The sequence below is a fragment of the Danio rerio genome, chromosome 8, assembly GCF_052040795.2.
Source record: "Danio rerio strain M-AB ecotype USA chromosome 8, GRCz13ab, whole genome shotgun sequence".
Taxonomy (NCBI): domain Eukaryota; kingdom Metazoa; phylum Chordata; class Actinopteri; order Cypriniformes; family Danionidae; genus Danio; species Danio rerio.
Window position 1 is genome coordinate 57,240,636 of NC_141028.1, and position 14,842 is coordinate 57,255,477.

Here is a 14,842-nt window from a genome sequence, read left to right on the forward strand (position 1 = left end):
TCACTTTAAGCTGAATACTAGTATCTTGAAAATATCTAGTCAAATATTATGTGCTGTCATCATAGCAAAGATAAAATAAATCAGTTATTAAAAATGAGTTATTAAAACTATTATGTTTAGAAACGTGTTGGAAAAATCTTGGTCAAACAGAAATTGGGGAAAACTACTGTAAAGGGTGCAAACATCTATAATCATGATATATACTGTCATTGAGTGCCATCCGCTTAGTTATTTCATTTTTAAATGCAAAGGTGACATTGTTTGAGATGTTTTTATGACCTGTCTTCATCTTTGTTATGACATCTTGACATTACTAAGACCACATGACTTGTCATAAATCCGCCATAAACATGACTGCCATGAAGCCATTATAATTGTGTCATGACTATATTTCTGATCACTTTTTTTTTTGCGAAGCATTCTGAATATGTTATTAAAAGTGTTGATACTTTGTCAAATCGTTTTAGAACAGCGTCATTAATGTTTAATGATATTTTAAAGATAGATTATAGCATTATACCAATGATACATTGTACCACTGTAGCTGAGGTCAAGAAAAATATTAACGAATCTGAAATTTCTGATACAATTATAAAGGCCTCATGACATACTTGTGTAGGAAAGATTGTTATTGTTTAATAAACACTTAAAAATAAAGGTACCAAGAAGAACCACAAATGAGTTTTCAAAGGCCAAAGGAAAGGTTTTTATTTTGGTTCGGTGTGTAGAACATTTTCATAGTCTAAAGAAGTTTTTTCTAATGTAAAGAGTCTTTTAGGGTTGTTATGGAACCATAAATGTCAGTGAGAACCTTTATTTTAAGAGTGTGGACATTTTAAAGGGTTATTTTGCCCAAAATGAAAATGTAGTTATTAATTACTCACATGTAATTTAATGTCGTTTCAATCCCCTGTTCATCTTCAGGACTAATTTAAGCTATGTTTACACGACAACCATGTAGCCAAAAACAAAAGTTTTACGCTTACACAACACCTTGTCAAAACAATCCTCAAGTACACACCAATTAAATGGCCAAAAATGCAGTATCACATCTCGGCAGGCACACAATGTCATGAGATGTTAATATTAGGTTAGATTTAGATCACAATGTCGGGTTACCAAAATTCAATGACTAGCCAGCATCCAAGGACAACGTTATTCTGACATCCAACAATGACATCAAATGACGTTGATATTTGGTTGCTTTTAGATTGTGATGGAAAGTCACTAAAATCCAACGTGAAGCCAACATCTTAAACCAACATCATATTGACGTCAAATACTGACATTTATTCATCAGGTATGGCAACCAAAATCCAACGTCTGATAGACGTCATAGTGGAAACATCTATACAACGTCAAGCTGTAACATCATTAGACGTTGATATTTGGTTGATTTTAGGTTGCGTTGGAAAGTGACCAAAATACAGCGTCTGTCCAATGTTGGACATTGACGTCGGTCTGACATTGAGTTGTGAAGTTAACCCAATTTGAAAAATGCACTCAGAACACTTCAGCAACAAGTTCTGACTTGCACGCTTACTTCAGAATCTGGCTGTAAATGTAGACCTGCTTTATAATGATGAAAAAAGAATGTCTAAATAAATGAAGCATGAAAGAAAAGTCTCTTTATAAACAGCTTATCCTTTAATATAGTCTCCTGTACTCCTATTTCACGAGTGTGATTTAATGTACAAACCCCCTCTCTGATGTCCTCTATGGCAGTTTTATTTCAATGGCTGTCATCCTCCCTTCTGTTCTCAACATCTGTTCCCTCAATATTCTGTTCCTGAGAGCCACAATCCCTTCTCTGACCCCTGCGAAAACCGCAAATGTTTTCCTTTTCTTTACTCTGAAAATATCCAGAGGGGCTGTTGATTTCAGAGTCGAGACAAATCTCTCAACAGCCAAGCATACTTGTGAACGAGTAGAGTCTCACCTTTAAACTCTACGACACAGTGAAGATGCTGAGTGATTGGTTTTAGTTTAAACAAGCGTCAGTTTGATGACACATGGATAGAAAGGAAAATCATTATTATTGTCACTTTAAAACAATTGGCTGGATTCAACTGTAACATCCCGGTTACTTTATGTTTGGATAGAAGGATTGTTGATGATTTTAGCAATGTTTTTGCTTGAATATCTGGCCATCTGTGTTGTCTTTGGACATGTTCGCTCAAAGTAAAAGGCTCAGGAGGGATTGTTTGGAGAAGTAACCCACCGTATGTCACTTGCTGTTTATTATTTGTTCATAAACTGTTCTTTTTTTTACGAAACAAGTTAAAAGTGACAGTAAAAAAATGTCAGTAAACATTGTTTTTGATATTTATGTCACGATCACCAGCGATCTAAGCTAGAGCTGGGCGATACAATTGGTATCGGTATTTATTGACCGAACACCATTGCCAGTATCAATACAAATAAAGTTCAGTATGAAGTTTGATAAGATAAAAAGAGATGAGATATTTTGTTTAAATATTTTAGTTTTGAACTATTAAAACTATTTGCCTTAGTAATGTTAGTAAATTAAAACAAAGTGGTTAAAAACATTCTAGTATACCTAAATGAATTGTTAAAAAATATTTAATAATTATAGATACCGAATGATATGAAACATGATATTGTGATAATTATATTGCCCAACTCTAATCTAGCCCTTAGAGATAACTGGAGAACATTAATTATCACCAGAACTACAAGTCTGCTACTGATATGAACTACAACTCCCATCATGCACCTCATACACACCTGTTCCAGATTACTGATGATTACACACACATAGCTAAAAGCTCATCAAAGACTGAATTCACAGATTATATACTGTTCACATTCCCACACACATGGCTGAGTCTTGTTGTCATTTACCTGTAACATTAGTGCTTTTCTGGCTTAGTCTTGCCGTGTTTCTTAATCCTTGCCTTGTTTCTTTGTTTATGTTGTTTGCCGCCTGTACTGACCTATTTGCTTGTGACCTCAACTACACTTCTGGAGTACCCTTATGTTCCTGTTTGACCATTGACTGTTGACAATTGCCTGCCTGATGATTTTGAATAAAACTGCATATTGGATTCTCATTCTGTTCTGAATTCAGAAAAAAATGTGTTAGTTTCTACACAGTTGTTTAACAGCATATTTATTGTCAACATAGACCTTTTTTCTCATAAACGCTATTTTTGATATTTACATTCATCAGAGAATCCTGAAATAAAAGCATCGTGTTTTCTGCAAATGGTTAAACAGCATATTTATTTTTAACATAGACAATAATAGGAAGCATTGAGCATGAAATCAGCATATTAGAATGAATGTTGAATGGTCATGTGACACTGAAAGCAGTTGTGTGGTTTTTCGCACAATTTTGTCAATGCAGTTGTCAAAAAAATATGCAGTTGTTTTTTTTTTGTTTGATTTTCTTTACATACTTTTATAAAGTGCCACAGCCGCCACCACAATGCTTCTTTCTCTCGAATACAAATATAAATGTATATTTTTAATGAATATTAAAATCAAAATGCATACCTGGCAACCAAAACCACTTTGAGTGAGTGAGTAAAACACATATACTGGATCTACAAGTATACTAAATATTAGAGAAGATGTTTTCATTTCTTTTGAGTGGGTTTAGAGTTATCATTAAGCTGAAAAAGTTTTGTGGACCTGGCAACCCTGCACTGAAGAAGTTTTATCAGACAATCCTAAAAAAAAGGATTGTGTTTTCCGCAAATGGTTAAACAGCATATTTATTTTGAACATAGACAATATTAAGAAACGTTGAGCATCAAATCAGCATATTAAAATGAATTTTAAAAGTTCATGTGACGCTGAAAGCAGATGTCTGGTATTCCCGCACAATTTTGTCAATGCAGTTGTCGAAAAAATATGAAATTGTTGTTTTTTGTTTGATTTTCTTTAGATACTGTTATAAAGTGCCACAGCCACCACCACCAATTTTTTTGTACAAACAAATAGGTTTTTTGTAGTGTATCTTGAAATCCGAATGCACACCTGGCAACCCAAAAACCACTGGTAGTAAGTGAGTAAAACCATCTGAAATCAGAAATCAGTCGGTACTTTAACACATACTGTTTCTACAAGTATACAAAATATCAGAGAATATATGGTAACTTTTCATTCTTTCTGAGTCAGTTTTGAGTTTTGAGCAGGAAATGCTCCGTGGACCTGGCAACCCTGCACTGAAGACATTTACATTTTACATTTATTAATTTAGCAGACGATTTTATCCAAAGTGACTTAAAATGATTAGAAAAGAAACACTTAGAATGATTCCAGTCAGTTTAGCAGTTTAAACACACACACACACACACACACACACACACACACACGCATGCACACACACACACACACACACATGCATGAAGTACACTCAGAATTAAACAACGTTAAAATTGAGTGTTTATAAGAAAGTGTCTGGTGCATATGGAGAGGAAAAACCCAGTAGGCACAGGATGTCAACATGAAGTCAGATTGACGTTGTATCCCAACATCGTGGGACAGTTGCACTTTGTTTGGAAATGAAAATCGGGTTGACGTCAGAACTCAATGTCAGGCCGACTTCAGTGTCCAATGTCAGACAAATGTTGCATTTGGTAACTTTCCAACACAATCTAAAAACTACAAAATATCGACGTCTAATCATGTTACAGCTTGGCTTTGTATGGTATTATCAGTATGATGTTTATGAGATGTTGGATTTTAGTTGCCATACCTGATGAATAAATGTCAGTATTTGATGTCAATATGATGTTGGCTAGACGTTGGATTTTGGGCACTTTCCTACACAGCGTAAAATCAACCAAATTTAAATGTCATTTCATGTCGTTATTGGATGTCAAAATAATGTTGTCCTTAAATGCTGGCGATCTAAATTAATCTTAATGATGGTACAGCTTGACGTTTTGTGGCTTGATGTTGGATTTTGGTCACTTTCCAACCTAAAATCAACTAAATATCAACATCATTTAACATTGTTATTGGACGTCAAAATAACATTGTCTAAGCTAAATGTAAGCTAATATTAACGTCTTGACGTTGTGTGTCTGCTGGGAAGAAGTCTGGATTACTGATACAAAAATTTCAGCTTTCAGTCACCGAAATGTTTTAAAAATGGTTTCAATTATACTTTTCAATATTAAATTTAACTTTTCATCAAACAAATGAAGCCGTCAGTAAGAATAAATATAAATAATTAAAGGCTCCAGGTGGAGGATCTGAAAGAACCATTTTCAGTCCCAAAAACCTTTCAGTTTAACAGAGATCTTAGCGTAAAGAACCCTTCAATCATCTTAAGAACTTTTCCATTATTCAAGACTTTTCTTGGAACCTTTGACCCACTCAAAAACCTTTATTTTGACAATCCGTCATGACTCAACGGTAGTTTCTCTGCACTGCAATGAAGTGAAGTGCCTATCAGAGCAGCTTTATCTTCATGAAGTGAGATGACACACACTGAAAACCTCTCAAGTCTGTGTGTACTAAACAAAACCATGCTATTTATTCACACACACACACACACACACACACACACACACACACACACACACACACACACACACACACACACACACACACGCACACACACACACACACACATGTACACAGAATATTCAGACAGTCCTTTTGTTGATTATGTATGAATTTTGGTAATCTGACATTTAGGTTAATTCCACTTTTGATCATCTGTTCCCTCATAATACATTAATTCCTTCATTTTCCTTCAGCTTAGTCTCTGATTAATTAGAGGCCACCACAGCGGAATGAACCGACAACTATTCTAGCGTATGTTTTATGCAGCAAATGACCTTCCAGCTGCAACCCAGGACTGGGAAACGCCCACACACTCTTACATTCACAAACACACTCATACACTACGGCCAATTTAGTTAATCCAATTCACTTATGCAGCATGTCTGCATAAACTCACGCTATAACACGGGGAGAACATGCAAACTCCACACAGAAATGCCAGCTGGCCCAGCCGGGACTCGAATCAGCGACCTTCTTGCTATGAGGCGACAGTGCGAACCACTGAGCCACCGTGCCACCCCTAATAATACAGTCAAATCCAAACTTCCTTCTGTCAGCAGGTGGCGCTATGACTGACTCAATATTGGCATGTAGATGTCTTCAGGAGAGGCCTTTAATCAACCATGTGAAGTTTCAGGCAGATCGGACATTGTGTGGTTGAGTTCTAAGTACTTCCTGTTCCATGGCGAAGCACTGCGGTTTGTCAGGCCGCCTCGGACACGCCCTTTGGCAAAAACTCTTATCATCGCCAGAGCTTTCAGATAACACCACCCAAATTTGGTGCTGATATGATGAAATAATAATAAAATAAAAATATGATGGGAGGAGTTTGTTACACTGTAAAGCATGTCACTCCTGTGGCCAGCAAGTGGCGCTATAACTGTAACTGGATATCGGCATGTAAACGTGTTCAGGTCAGGACTCAAGCGTGTGAATTTTGAGGCAGATCTGAGTTATAAAAAATTTCTGTTTTGTGGCAAATCGTTGAAGTTTGAGAGGCCGCCACGGACACGGCCATTGACGAAAACTCTAGATCTTCGTAATTTAACATTGCCAAGGCCTTTAGATGACAAAACCCAATTTTGGTGTTGATCGGACAAAATCTGTAGGAGGAGTTTGTTAAAATACAACGCCTGGAAATGGCAAAAACACCACTTTTTTGTTGCAGGAAGTTAAGAATATCCAACTTCCTGTTGGGTTTGAGATTTCGCTCCAAGATACTTTTTTTTGGAATTGGCATGTTTGACGTGTCTGCTAATTTAATCTTAGTTGTCGGGCATGTTTAGCCCCTCAAAATTGAAGAACAATCAAAGAAGAAGAAGAAGCGGAAAAATAATAATAAATAGAGCAATTCCAATAGGGCCTACGCACCGTTTCAGTGCTCGGTCCCTAATGACTTAGGGTGCTTTCACACCTGTGAATCGATTCAGTGGTTTAGAAACAGGGATTAAAATTGCTACATTGTTGCTCTTTGTTCTTGGAGCGGTTCGCTTTCACATGCAAAAGTTTCTAAACGGACCAAAATAACTAAAACAAGTCTTGTGTGAGTAAACTCTCCTCACATTGGTCAGAGTTTCACGGTTTATTTTGCAGAGTCTCGCTCAGCTGTTAGGGGACGGTAGTGGTTTCAAGAGTTCACACTTAGCTGATGATTGATTATAAGCAAGTTTGGCATGCTGTCCCTGGAGAGAGCCCTGAGCTCGAAGGTTCTTGAGCCCTGGGCTCCCTCTGGTTTGGAGGAAGAGAGGGGAGCCTTGAGCTCAGGTAGATCTCGACAACTCCCCCTTGATAAGAGCTGATGACTAAAAATTGAATGCTATTAAAAGATATGCTGCATTAGGAGATTACCTGTATTGCAAATTTAGATTTATCAATTTACTTGTCGTGCATGTTTTTGGAATGTGGGAGGAAACCGGAGGACCCGGGGAAAACCCACGCAAGCACGGGAAGAACATGCAAACTACACACAGAAACGACCAGCGGCCTGTTAAAGGACTAGAACCGGTGACGTTCTTGCTGTGAGGCGACAGTGCTAGTCACTGAGCCACCGTGCTGCCCTATGGAGGGAAAGGTGAAAAGGTAGGGGTGGAAGGGGGGATTCTTCAAATCGAAGATGACTGTAGTGAAAAAACCCTGGCTCTTTATAGTGGGTTAGGACTAGCCTGATTGGTGGATCATGCATGCTAATGCAGAACCAGCCGTGTTCAATCATAATCACGTGCTCCTCTCGAAATTAGTTTATGAATAAACTTCACTTAGTGGTGTTTGACGGTGCGCGTGACGTGTCTGAAGAGCGAGGAGGGATGTGGTGGGGAGGGGTGAGAAGGGTGCGCAACGTATTTGAGGACCAGGAGGGAGACGCGCGATTTCTGGGACATTATCACTTGTTTGCGGGCATCAGGAAACCTCTGTGCATTTGCGGGAGACTCCCGAAACTTCCGGGAGACTTGGGATGTCTGAACTGACCTCCCGCCCTACTCATAACTCTCTCTTTATATAGCCGTATGCCTTTTACATATCCATAAAACACTGATAAAGCCGGGCTCGGATCGTATTGCTTTCTCATTACAATCGATCTGCTCCAGAGTTCGTTTCAATTGAGCTGAGACCACCTCACTCAGGCGATCTCGGACTGATTGTTTTGGCGCGGATCCAAGCGCGATTGCTGGATTCACATATGCCAAACGAACCGCACTAACTGGTCAAATTAGACAGGTTCCAAAACAACAGTCTAGGTTTGAAAGCACCCTTAAAACAAATGCCAGAAGTTATTACATGGACATCTAAGCTGTTTGTGAAAGTATTAAGTGTTGTGTGTTATTATTTGTTGTAAACTCAGCCCTGCCCGCCATTAAATATGCATCATTATGTGTTAAATATAAGCGAGATCAGAGAGCAGTTTATTTTAAACATTCTGAATTTAGCTTTTACGTGGGTTTAGGATAGATTGTCATCTCAGACCAAGAAAACGTGACTGCGATTCATGAGGAAGAACGAGAGAGAGTGTTTTCCATTGTCACTTGAACTTCCCGTGACCTTGAGGGTCTTCAGACAGAAGAGGGGCTGCAGTTTTACTGTCACACGAGAGCGCTTCTGGCCTCTTAAAAATAGCAGCAGCCATTAAAAGCGAGAAAAACAATCAATCTCTGTTATTTTTGGGAATATGATATTTGGCTCTTCGTGTTCTGGCCTGAATGTGTGTGTGTGAGAGCGCAGGGGTCCCGGTTAGGACTGCTGTGTAACCGAAATCCAATCCGGAAAACAATCCATCCGCCGCTGTCCTCTCTCTCAACGCTCTTTCCTTCCCAGCTCTCATCCATCATCCCATCCCTCCATCCGTCTCTCCATCTCTTCTTATTAACTCCTCTGATCGATAGATCACTTCCTCTATGCTGGCCAGAAGAAAACAAGAGTTTAAGAGTGCGCAGCGGCCGGCTTTCCTTACCGGATATACACACACACATACACACATTCACATTCAAGAGCCTGAGAGGTGCCAAACCACATACTTATGCTCTTAAAGCTAATTTTCCAATTAGTGTGAAAAACATGAACTATTTTACTAAGTATTTTATCATAAGGTTGTTTTTTTTGTCAATAGTGTTAAATACTGTAAGAAGCGCTGTGTAAAGAAAAGACACTTGACACAAAATGAGCAAAACCTTCTTCTCATGAAACTCTTTGCTAAAATAGGTTAATTTAGGGTATTATTTTACAACTGTGTTAAACACTTGAATTTTACCATTTTTGAACCCATTCAGCTCATATCCGGCTCTGGCACTTTTAGCTTAGCTTAGCATAGATCATTGAATCAGGTTAGACCATTAGCATCTCGCTCAACTCTCTATCCTACTGATTTGAATTTGGAATAAGTGGATTTTGCACTAAATATTGGCAATAAACAATAACAATTTGACCAAAATCCAACGTCGAGCCAACATCCTAAACCAACATCATATTGACGTCAAATACTGATATTTATTTCTCAGGTATGGCAATGAAAATCCAACGTCTGATAGACGTTATAGTGGAAATGTCTACACAACGTCAAGCTGTAGCATCATTAGGCGTTGATATTTGGTTGGTTTTAGGTTGTTAGAAAGCGACCAAAATCCAACATCGTGCCAACATCTTGAACCAACATCATATTGACTTCAAATACTGACATTTATTCGTCAGGTATGGCAACCAAAATTCAACGTCTGATAGACATCATCGTGGAAATGTCTACACAACGTCAAGCCGTAACATCATTAGACGTTGATATTTGGTTGATTTTAGGTTGTTAGAAAGCGACCAAAATCCAACGTCGAGCCAACATCTTGAACCAACATCATATTGACATCAAATACTGACATTTATTCGTCAGGTATGGCAACCAAAATCCAACATCTGGTAGACGTCATAGTAGAAGCGTATACACAACGTCAAGCTGTAGCATCATTAGGCGTTGATATTTAGTTGATTTTATGTTGTTAGAAAGTGACCAAAATCCAACGTCGAGCCAACATCTTAAACCAACATCATATTGACATCAAATACTGACATTTATTCGTCAGGTATGGCAACCAAAATCCAACGTCTGATAGACATCATCGTGGAAATGTCTACACAACGTCAAGCCGTAACATCATTAGACGTTGATATTTGGTTGATTTTAGGTTGTTAGAAAGCGACTAAAATCCAACGTCGCACCAACATCTTAAATCAACATCATATTGACGTTAAATACTGACATTTATTCCTCAGGTATGGCAACCAAAATCCAACGTCTGGTAGATGTCATAGTGGAAATGTCTACACAACATCAAGCTGTAGCATCATTATCCGTTGATATTTGGTTGGTTTTAGGTTGTTAGAAAGCTACCAAAATCCAACGTGGAGCCAACATCTTAAACCAACATCACAATGACGTGAAATACTGACATTTATTCAATAGGTATGGCAACCAAAATCCAACGTCTGATAGACATCATCGTGGAAATGTCTACACAACGTCAAGCCGTAACATCATTAGACGTTGATATTTGGTTGATTTTAGGTTGTTAGAAAGCGACCAAAATCCAACGTCGAGCCAACATCTTAAACCAACATCATATTGACATCAAATACTGACCTTTATTCGTCAGGTATGGCAACCAAAATCCAACGTCTGAGAGACGTCATAGTGGAAACGTCTACACAACGTCAAGCCGTAATATCATTAGATGTTGATATTTGGTTGATTTTAGGTTGTTAGAAAGCTACCAAAATCCAACGTGGACCCAACATCTTAAACCAACATCACAATGACGTGAATTACTGACATTTATTCAATAGGTATGGCAACCAAAATCCAACGTCTGATAGACATCATCGTGGAAATGTCTACACAACGTCAAGCCGTAACATCATTAGACGTTGATATTTGGTTGATTTTAGGTTGTTAGAAAGCGACTAAAATTCAACGTCACGCCAACATCTTCAACCAACATCATATTGACGTCAAATGCTGACATTTATTCGTCAGGTATGGCAACCAAAATCCAACGTCTGATAGACGTCATAGTGGAAACATCTATACAACGTCAAGCTGTAACATCATTAGACATTGATATTTGGTTGATTTTAGGTTGTTAGAAAGCGACTAAAATCCAACGTCGAGCCAACATCTTAAACCAACATCATATTGACATCAAATACTGAAATTTATTCATCAGGTATGGCAACCAAAATCCAACGTCTGAGAGACGTCATAGTGGAAACGGCTACACAACGTTAAGCTGTAGCATCATTAGCCGTTGATATTTGGTTGATTTTAGGTTGTTAGAAAGCGACTAAAATCCAACATTGCGCCAACATCTTGAACCAACATCATATTGACGTCAAATACTGACATTTATTCGTCAGGTTTGGCAACCAAAATTCAACGTCTGGTAGACGTCATAGTGGAAACGTCTGCAGAACGTCAAGCTGTAACATCATTAGACGTTGATATTTGGTTGATTTTATGTTGTTAGAAAGTGACCAAAATCCAACGTGGAGCCAACATCTTAAACCAACATCATATTGATGTCAAATACTGACATTTATTCATCAAGTATGGCAACCAAAATCCAACATCTGATAGACGTCATAGTGGAAACATTCGTACAATGTCCAGCTGTCAAGCTAAGATTATTAGACGTTGATATTTATTTATTTATTTTAGGTTGGACGTTAGACATTGACATCGGCCTGATGTTGGGTTCTGACGCCAAACCAATTTTCATTTCCAAACAAAATGCAGTGTTCCCACAAAGTTAGGGTACAGCGTCAATCTGACATCATGTTGACATCCTGTGCCTGCTGGGTGAGTTTCTTTCTTCTGTTGAACACAAAACATTGCATTGAACAAAAACAGCAGTTGACTTCTATAATAAAAGTCAATGTCTGCTTTTTTCCCAACATACTTCAGAATAATCTTGTCGTGTGTGCAACAGAAGGATGCAATTCATAAAACGAATGTGAGTTAGATGTTCATTTTTGGGTGAACTGTCCCTTTAATAATCACTGGTGGGAAAACAGTCAATCTCTCCTTTGACTGAAGGAGTGAGCGGATCAATTTAACATCCCAAATTCATCCTCACTCACTCAATGCTTCTCTGAACCACAGTCTGTCTTTTCAACAATATAAAGACTTTGCATCCCTAATACTTTCCTTACGTTATTACACATCGATCGAAAACCAGCAGGTTTAATCACACCGAACAGCACAGAAAATGATAGATGTGTTTTGATGCTTTGTGGTCGGGGAGTGAAGAAAAAACTGTAAAGGCTTTGAACTGCAGGGACTAATTGTACCCTATTAAAAAGCATGACATCAACGTTTTTGTAGACTTTAATCTACGTTTATTAGCACCGAGGTCTATATCATAGTATACTACCCCTACATTAAGCAGTGCTTTTTGTCAGAACAAGCTTTTTTCTGGCTTGTGATTGAAGCTAAGCTTTAAAGGGATAGTTCACCCCTCAAAAATCCTCAGGTGGTTTTGAGGTTTATTTCCTTCTGTTGAACATAAAAGGGGCGTCGCAGTGACGCAGTAGGTAGTGCTGTCGCCTCAAAGCAAGAAGGTTGCTGGTTCGAGCCTCAGCTGGGTCAGTTGGTGTTTCTGTGCCGAGTTTGCATGTTCACCCTACGTTTGCGTGGGTTTCATCCGGGTGCTCCGGTTTCCCCCACAGTCCAAAGACATGTGGTACTCACCTATTCATTCAGCTGTGGCGACCCCGGATTAATAAAGGGACTAAGCCGAAAAGGGCGAGGCAGTGGCGCAGTAGGTAGTGCTGTCGCCTCACAGCAAGAAGGTCGCTGGTTCGAACCTCGACTCAGTTGGCGTTTCAGTGTGGAGTTTGCATGTTCTCCCTGCCTTCGCGTGGGTTTCCTCCGGGTGCGCCGGTTTCCCCCACAGTCCAAAGACATGCGGTACAGGTGCATTGGGTAGGCTAAATTGACCGTAGTGTATGAGTGTGAGTGTGATTGTGTGTGGATGTTTCCCAGAGATGGGTTGCGGCTGGATAGGCATCCGCTGCATAAAAACTTGCTGGATAAGTTGGCGGTTCATTCCGCTGTGGTGACCCCGGATTAATAAAGGGACTAAGCCGACAAGAAAATGAATGAATGATACTCTGATGCTAAGACAACCTTAGACTGACCCAGATAAGTCTAAAACTAGATGGGAACAGGATTTGGGGATAACAGATAATGAAATGTGGGGTCAGCTATGTAGATATGGGGTTACCTCAACTTTGAATTCCAGATTTAGACTAATCCAGTTTAATTTCTTACCCCAGCTTTATTATATTCCATCCAGATTACATTTAAAAACAGCATTTCTCCCCTCTGCTTCAGATGTGGTGTAGAAGAAGGTACATTTTTGCATTCTACATGGCTATGCCTGAAAGTGAAAGTGTTGTGGGTACACGTATGCTATATCATCGCACAGATTCATGGAACTTATTATCCATTGAATCCAGAGATATGTGTACTGGGCAATTACACAAATTCTGACCTCCAGCATAAATATGCTATAAAAATTACTGAAATGTTGCTGACAATAGCTAAAAAATGCATTGCTTTAAAATGGAAAACAGACATTGATGTACCAATTGGACTGTGGATCTCAGAAGTTTGCAACTGTATACTATTAGAGAAGATATTCTTTGGGAGGAAAGGGTGAATCATTTAAAAAGATTTGGAATCCATATTTGAATTATATTAAAATGGTACCACATGATGTAAATTGACAAAATAGTTTTTTTCCACTGTTTATACTGTATTTCCTCCTTTTTTATTTATTTATTTATTTTTTTATATATTTTACTTATTTATTTTATATATTGTGTATGTTTTACTTTAGTTTGTTTGCTGCTTAGTTTTGATGTTCTGTATTGTTAACTTTATATATATATATATATATATATATATATATATATATATATATATATATATATATATATATATATATATATATATATTTATTTATTTATTTATATATATATTTATATATATATATATATATATATATATATATATATATATATATATATATATATATATATATATATATTAGCACGAAAATGCAATGTCACATCAATCCAGTTAAAGTCTTCCTATGAATGTTTTTTTTTTCAAATATTTCCCAAATGATGTTTAACAGCAAATAATTTTTAAAAATATTTCCTATAATATTTTTTCTTCTGGAGAAAGCCTTATATGATTTATTTTGTCTACAATAAAAGCAGTTTTAATTTTTTTTTTAACCATTTTAAAGTCAATATTATTAGCCGCCTTAAGCAATATTTGTTTTCAATTGTCTACAGAACAAACCATTAAGTTTAGAAATGTGTTGAAAAAATCTTCTCTCCGTAATCAGAAATGAGGAGAAAAAAGTATACAAGAAGACTAATAATGTCCCGTTTCAAAACATCTATTCAGGAGAGCAAACTTTTAGGAGCCTTTTCATGGGGTCTTTAATAATGCAAGTGCATGTTTTGTATACTGTGAGAATCAAAGCAATGGTATAAAGCTGATAGCTGTAACACAGCATAATTATATTAGATGAATTATCGTGTTTGAACTGGACGATTGTGAGTTTCGATTCAAAGACAGCATCGTGTAAATCACCGATCTCAAGAGACCTTCAACATTCAATTATCTGTGGAGCATCAGAGCGGATCAATGGAGTCGTCCGGCCTCAGGCTCCTGTCAGGACCCCTGGTCACTCGGTCACTCTCGTCTTTCGTCTCTCTCATTATTCTGCTCTCTTCACCCGCACAGACT

The 14,842-nt window shown here is 37.8% G+C and overlaps 1 protein-coding gene and 2 long non-coding RNA genes across 5 annotated transcripts in view; 2 read left to right on the forward strand and 1 right to left on the reverse strand.

Annotated features, from left to right (window-relative positions):
- Positions 1-14,842, reverse strand: part of LOC147842882 (uncharacterized) — a 797,275-nt gene that overhangs the window by 217,399 nt on the left and 565,034 nt on the right. The gene's annotated exons all lie outside the window — the stretch shown is intronic.
- ntrk2a (neurotrophic tyrosine kinase, receptor, type 2a) overlaps positions 1-14,842 on the forward strand; it is a 92,989-nt gene that overhangs the window by 44,758 nt on the left and 33,389 nt on the right.
- Positions 7,936-13,794, forward strand: LOC147842884 (uncharacterized). The gene is made up of 3 exons (XR_015498572.1): positions 7,936-9,533; positions 9,724-10,015; positions 10,586-13,794. It is a non-coding gene; the product is annotated as an uncharacterized LOC147842884 (long non-coding RNA).